Here is a 7804-nt window from a genome sequence, read left to right as displayed (position 1 = left end):
ATTACGGAAGCAAATGGCACTGTCATAGACGAGAAAAGTCAAGTTAGTTTGATCATGGAGTCTCTTCCGAAGAGCTTCTTAACGTTTCGTAATGAATAAGATTGATTACAATTTTACCACTCTCTTAAATGAACTCCGAACTTATCCATCTTTAATAAAAAAATAAAGAAGGAGAATCAAATGTTGTTTTCGAAAAGAAATTTCTGAAGGGATCTACATTGGGTACAAAACCTTCAGAAAAGAAGTTTGGTCCTTCAAAGGATAAAAGTATCCAAATGAAGAAGAAAATAAAAGGGAAGAAGAAAGATCCTGCTAAAAAAAAGCAAGAATAAAGTTACAAAAAGAAAATTTTCCATTATAACAAAGATGAGCATTGAAAATGGTATTGCCCAAAACATCTTATGGAAAAGAAAGCTGAGAAGGCAAACCAAGGTAAAATTTACTTGTAATAGAAACATATTTGGTGGAAAGTTCTCATTTGACCTGGATGCTGGATTCAGACGCCGCTAATCATATTTACACTTTCATTTAGGAAACTAGTTCCTTGAAGCAGCTGTCGGAAAATGAAATGATTTTCAAGGTGGGAACAAGTGAAGTCATTTTAGCTGAAGCAGTAAGAGACATCAAGTTATGTTTTGGAGATTTTTAAATTTTACTAGAAAATGTATATTATGTACCTAAAATGAAAAGGAACTTAATCTCTGTATCTTGTTTACTAGAACATATGTATAAAGTAACTTTTGATATAAATGGAGTGTCCATTAGTTCAAGAGGTGTTCAAATATGTTCTACTAAACTCGAAAATAACTTGTATGTGTTAAAACCAACTGAGGCAAAAGCTATTTTAAATATAGAGATGTTTAAAACAGTGGTAACTGAAAATAAGAAACGAAAGATTTTTTCTAACGCCTATATTTAGCACTTAAGACTTGGTCACATAAATCTCAACAGGATTGAGAGATTAGTAAAGAATGGACATTTAAATCAGTTAGAAGACAAATCTTTACCTCCATGTGAATCATGTCTTAGGGGGAATGACTAAAAGATATTTTTTAGGAAAGGGTCTTAGAGCCAGAACCTCTAAAGCTTATACATTCAGATCTTTATGGTCCAATGAATGTTAAAGCTCGGAAAGGATTTAAGTATTTCATCAGTTTTATTGATGATTATTCCAGATATGGCTATGTTTACCTAATGCATCATAAGTCTGAAACTCTTGAAAAGTTTAAAGAATACAAAACAGAGGTTGAGAACCTATTGGATAAAAGGATTAAAACCCTTCGATCAGATCGAGGTGGCGCGTATATGGATTTACAATTCCATAACTATTTAGTAGAACATGAAATTTAATCTCAACACACTGCACCTGGTACACCATAACAGAACGGTGTAGTAGAAAGGAGAAATTGAACCTTGTTAGATATGGTTTGTCCAATGATGAGATATGCCCAGTAACCTCAGTCCTTTTGGGGGTATGCAGTACAAGATACCACATATACTCTGAATATGGTTCCCTCAAAAAGTATTTTAAAAACACCATATGAGTTATGGGGAGGATGTAAAGGTAATTTATGTCATTTCAGAATCTGGGGATTCTCGGTACACGTGTTGGCGCAAAACTCTAAGAAATTGGAACGACTTCAAAAGTATGCCTATTTGTAGGATACCCTAAAGAAACAAAAGGTGGTCTATTTTATGATTCTCAAGAAGATAAAGTATTTATATTGACAAATGCTACATTCTTAGAGGAGGATCACATAAGAAATCATCAACCTTGTAGTAAACAGATATTAAATGAGATGTCCATTGAGTCTATAGATAAATCAACAAAATTTGTTGATCAAGATGGTCCTTCAACAAAAGTTGTTGGTCCATCACATCCTGCTCATGAATTGAGAATACTTCAACGTAGTGGGAGGGTTGTTCAACAGCCTGACCTTCTACATGGGTTTAATAGAAACTCAAGTCATCATACCTGATGATGGCTTAGAGGATCCATTGACCTTTAAACAGGCAATGAGATAGAGACCAATGGATAAAAGTCATGGACTTAGAAATGGAGTCAATATACTTCAGTTCTGTCTGGGAGCTTGTAGATCAACCAAATGTGGTAAAATCTATAGTTTGCAAGTGGATCTACAAAAGAAAGTGAGACCAAACTAGTAAGGTGCAAACCTACAAAGCCAGACTTGTGGCAAAAGGTTTTACCCAAAAAGAGGGGGTAAAATATGAAGAAACCTTCTCTCCTGTTGTCATGATTAAATCTATTAGAATACTTTTATCTATTGCTACTGACTGCTGATGCATAAGAAATACTTTTCATTTCCTTAACATCTTGAGGTGTCTTCGGACATTGTTCCTTTGACAAATAAATTCCTTGTCTAAAAGACAACATACCCTTTTTAGAATTTTGCATATTATATCTTGACAACTTTTTTTCAATATAAGATACTTGAGATAGCGCTAGCATTCTGTTCTTGCAATTCCGAACAATTTGGATTCGAAGAACATATTGAGCATCTTCTAAATGTTTCATTTGAATCCAACTCTGGAAACAACTATTGGACTACTGTTAAGAACATCCTCAAGTATTTTGAATTTATGAGGTGTGGAAAATATGGATGATATGTGTTGATGGATAGTGTTGTGCACTCAATTTTCCCTAGAGGAATCCAAATGTAAATTCCTCTAAGTTTCTTGGTAAGTCCAGGGTCGAACATAGAGACTTGTGAAAATAGTTGCGTTGGAGATTTTTATGAGAACTTGCGGTAACCAGTTGAATAAATAAGTGTTAGGTTGTTGTTGCGTTGATGAAAATAATAATGAATGCGACAGAGTTCGAAAAGAGTTGGTAAACGGGAAATATGATGAATATGCGGTGAACGGGTTGAGAAGGGTTTCGGCTAACACTCCCTAGGATGCGTTCATGTCTTGCAATCATGTAACATGCATACAATAGTAAACCACCTCTAGGCGTGAATGCCACGGCTTCTAAGGCTAGAACGCATGCGATAAATATGCGATAAGTCTACAAGGTTTACACATAAACCTCTATCTCTATTTATGCGATGACAACATGACATTCACACAAATATGCGACCACATAATATCATTCCATTTCCTAGGATTCATGCGATGCAGGTTGACAAACAGAGCTTATTTCTAAGTCTCTATCTCTTATTTATGCAAGCCTAATCTTGTTCTTTCGAGTTAGATTCTAACCTAGCTCTCTCGAGACATTAGGTTCTTTCTTTAGATTCTCTCTCGAGTAACTCTAGGGGTATTTTGCATAGCATAAAACAAGAAAATCGCAAGCAATGAACTTCCTAGATCATGTTAGTTTAGTTCTTCTCAACTCATTCAACTAGTTTAGCTTCTCATGCCTATTAAGAGAGTGAGCAGATGTAGAAATAGAACTTCTATTGAATAGATATAAGATGAAGTACAGAATAACAATGCAAGTATAATAAAGAGTCTGGAGCAATTTCTTGCTACCAGGCGTTACACTGTTCTACTCGTGCTCTAAAGATATTCTCATTTTCACGAGAGTCAACCCGCTCTCTGCTCTTACGCCCCAAGGTTCTCTCTCGAGTCGCCTTGGACAATCTCCAGCGTCACCACTCTTCTCTAGCTCCACCGTAAAATGGAAAAGAAAGCTATGAACAGAGGTGTGAACTTGTAAAGTGATGTGAAGTAATCGACTGCTTAACCCCTTCTCTGAAGAATGCACTTGGAATTTATAGGGCATCAAAGGTGAAAGGCAGCTTCTCTCTCTTGGTTGTACAGATGGGACAGCTTTAATTTCTGACTGATGCGCTGGATAATTGTCACCGATAAAGCTAGATGTACTTTGTGACCGTTATCGGCTGTCAACTTAATTTGGATCCGACTGTCGTCAGCTTTCTGTCCCATCGATCTTAATTGTCCTTTTGTCTGGATGCGTCCACCATGTTGCGGTGATTCTTTTTGGGTGGATGTTTGCGAGCACGATCAACGTAAAGTCTTGCGGTGAAGTTACGCTCGACCAATGTATTCCTATGATCGCATTCTTTGCATTGCGTTAACGCATTATTCTGCACAAAAATATAAAGATCAACTGCTCTAACGCATTGGACGCATGCGACCGCAATATTATAGAATTTATGCTTAATGGATGTAATTTAACATATTCTATCTACACAATCCAACGTTGTTTAAGAACTTAGCATTAGGATAACGTGCATTTCTGCCTATTATCAACTATATACTCGTATATGATCCTAAGGATCGGATCCTTACGGGATACACTGATTCTGATTTTTAGGTTAATGTAGATTCTAGAAAATCTACTTCAGGTTCAGTATCCACTCTTAACGTATAGAGGAGCATCAAACAGAGTTGTATTGCTGACTCCGCTATGGATGCTGAATACGTAGTTGCACGTGAAGTAGCTAAAGAAGCAGTATGGCTCAGAAAATTCCTAACTAATTTGGAAGTGGTTCCAAATATGCATCTGTTGATCACCCTATATTGTGATAATAGTTGAGCAATTGCCAACTCAAAGGAACCTAGAAGCCATAAACGCAGAAAACAAATCGAGCGAAAGTACCATCTCATCAGGGAGATAGTACACCGAGGAGACGTGATACTCACAAAAAATAGCCTTTGAAGATAATCTTGCCGATCCATTTACAAAGGTCCTCACGGCTAAAGTCTTCGAGGGTCACCTAGTAAGATTGGGACTACGAGCTTCATAAATCTAGGGCAAATGGGAGAATGTCAAGGGTATTTAGATGTTCTAGTTTATTGTATTTCTCTCTTTTCCTCAATATTATATATTTGTGTATATTTGTAACTCATTAGAGTTTTAGTCCAAGTAGGAGATTATTGGGAATGTCCGAAAACTCGCAATTCGTAATTTCTAAACATATTCTATTTTGTAATAAAAGTATTATTGAGACTTCATTCAATAAAAGGTATATAAGTATATGAATGAGATTGGGTACCTCATCCTGGGGACACTATGGATGTGGCCCACTTTGTATATTGATATAAACGATGTGATCCCAAAATCGTTCATTTGAAGACATGCGAGTGGGTCATCCTATGCAAAAGACGTTTGCATAAGATCGGACCACGAAATAATCACTTTCTCTTATAACAACCGTTTACTATTAAAACTGACTATTTCAAATCGATGGCCTAAGGTACTCGATCTTAATCTTGAGCTAACTATGAACTCCTGTTTATTCGGGATTATCCTTTGATCTACATAGGTGAGCGTGGTTCAACATCACCGCTCAATAAGCCTCCCATTCTGAGGATAAAACCGAATAGATAGTTGGGGACATAGTTCTACAAAATGGAATTCACTTCTATTCATCTTAGGATTAGCAGATAGGTTATTCCCTTAAGTAATGATTCCTGGTTTTAAACGAAGGTGTCTCGCCCTCTCATGACGACGACAGATATGTTTATTAGTTGGACTATAAACCACTTGTTCAATAGAGGACCAGTTGAGACTTAAGGAGCAAGATGTATTTATAGGGGTAAAACGATAATTTTGACCTAGTTGTAAATACGAATGACCTGTGAATGATCGATTTACTGATTATGGTTAAATCAAGTGGACATAAATATATCTATAGTAAGAAGAGTGCAACTATTGAGCTATAGTGGTATGTCTCGATAGTTAACAAATATTGAATAATTAGCCAATTAATCTCAAATCTTTGAAGCTCATGATCTGTAAGTTCATAAGGTCCTTCTATTAGCTCGTAAAAGATTAAACCTCGAGTTAGAATATTGAGTGAATTTGAAATGTTCAAATATTAAACCTAGCTCATTCATTCCTTTCATGTTTTTCTTCCCAAATAACGAAAGGTGAGAGGTTCCCGATGCTGCTAAAGTCAAGGTCTGCCACAAGCCCACACTTCCAGAGTTTTTAGAGTTGTTGATGTAAATTTTGTAGTTAAGTCTTGGATTTATATAAGCATTACATCGTTGTAATAAAATGGGCCTACTCAATCAATTGTTGTTATCTCCTTGACTTAAGTTTACTATGAGTAAAGAGATTCAGATGGGCAGTAGGTATCATAAGAGGGTGGTATCTGCAATCCCTCACGCCTCACCTCAAGCTCAGGAGGAGGGCTCAGGGTGGGGTGTGTAATGCGATGATTTATCATGCGATGAAAGGATGTGTGGATGCATTGATCATGCAAGTTTTCCTAACAAAGCCTAAGTATAAGCCTTCTTAGGGTCCTGGTAAGTCTAGGGTCGAACGCAGGGATTACTAAATAGATATGAGACAGACTCTCTGATCCTATTGTGATGGTGATTAAGAAGTAAATGGGGATTTAACTTTGATTTTCTAATGTGATGGAATTAAATGTACAGCAATGAAAGTGTGATGTTGTAATAAATATGCGATAAAAAGATTGAGAAGCGGTTTTGCTATCATTTCTTAAGATATTGTACGAGTTATGCGACAATGCTATACACAAATATTAATCCCTACATTTCTCAATGCATAATGACACATTTCCTATGTCTAGGATGCATGCGATGTGTATGAAACACAGCAGATAGAACTTATTTCTAAGTCTCCACTCTTGCTTATGCGATCTAATCCGACTCTCTCAAGCCTAGATTTTGTCTTTAGACTACTCTCTCAAGTACTCTACGTGATGAATAAAGCATACATATGACAAGATGATCGCATAAAGTATATAGCTTAAGTCATGCTAGCTAAGTTCTTCTCAACCCATTCACAAATTTAGCTACTCATTTATGGTGTGAAGAGACTGAATATAAATTGAAATGAAGTTTCCATACTTGCAAATAAAGTGTTTAAGTACGAAACAATAAATGGTGTAAGTATCAAGTCAAGTAAGCAATGTCTTGCTTCTTTTGGTGTTTACACTATTCTTATCACTTCAATTCTTTCCCAAGTTGTAAACTCTTGCTCTCGCAAAGGTTTAGTGTCTCTCCTCCATGCTATTTCCGACAGTCTCTCGACTACTTCGAAAATTAATCTCTTCTCAAGAATTCCCTTTCCTTCGCTTGGTCTGCTTTGTTTAGTCTCTCCTCCATGCTCCTGGTTTGGTAGCATTGGGTATTTATAGACTTCCAGACAAAATAGTTCCTCTCACTAATGATTGCGTGGATGGGCAACATTAATTTCCATACCCTGTTGCGCCATCTGATAGTTCCAAAAGTTCAATGTATTTGCAACGGTATGGTCTTTAACGACCGTCATTGAATTTCTGATTTGACCATTATCGGCTTTATGTCCCATCATATTTTATTACATTAGGCCACCACATTTATGTAAGGTCATCACGCGATCATCTTTAAGGTACCCTAGGATCGCAAACTCAAAATGTGCTATCGCATTGTTCCTGCATAGAATAACTTAATTTAATTACTTTTATGCGATGAGCGTTAGCAATTGCAATTTTTCTTTTAGTTTGGCGCATTCAATCGTAATATTGCCTATTTACCATCACTTTCTCCTATTATTTTAATAATTTGAGCTTTAATAACTTGTATTTATATCAGTTATCAGTGTGACAGCTTAGTATTAGAGGATAAGTTTCTGGGAAAGTTGAAGAGTTAGCCTAGTATCAGAGAAAAGGTTTATGTAAACCCTGGGAAAGGTTAGATTGAGTTGATACCATTTTGGTATCAAATCATAAATTTTTCTTGAAAACCAGAGGGTTGAGTTAGAAAAACCTAAGGTTTGAGTTCAGTAAAACCAGATGGAAGTGTGGTAAGTGTAAAGGTTTAAGGAAAAACTTAAAAAATAGTCAAAGTGAGAATAAAA

Source organism: Benincasa hispida, chromosome 3 (assembly GCF_027475165.1).
Source record: "Benincasa hispida cultivar pf3 chromosome 3, pf3_genome.v1.1, whole genome shotgun sequence".
NCBI lineage: Eukaryota > Viridiplantae > Streptophyta > Magnoliopsida > Cucurbitales > Cucurbitaceae > Benincasa > Benincasa hispida.
Note: the sequence above shows the minus strand (reverse complement) of the source record.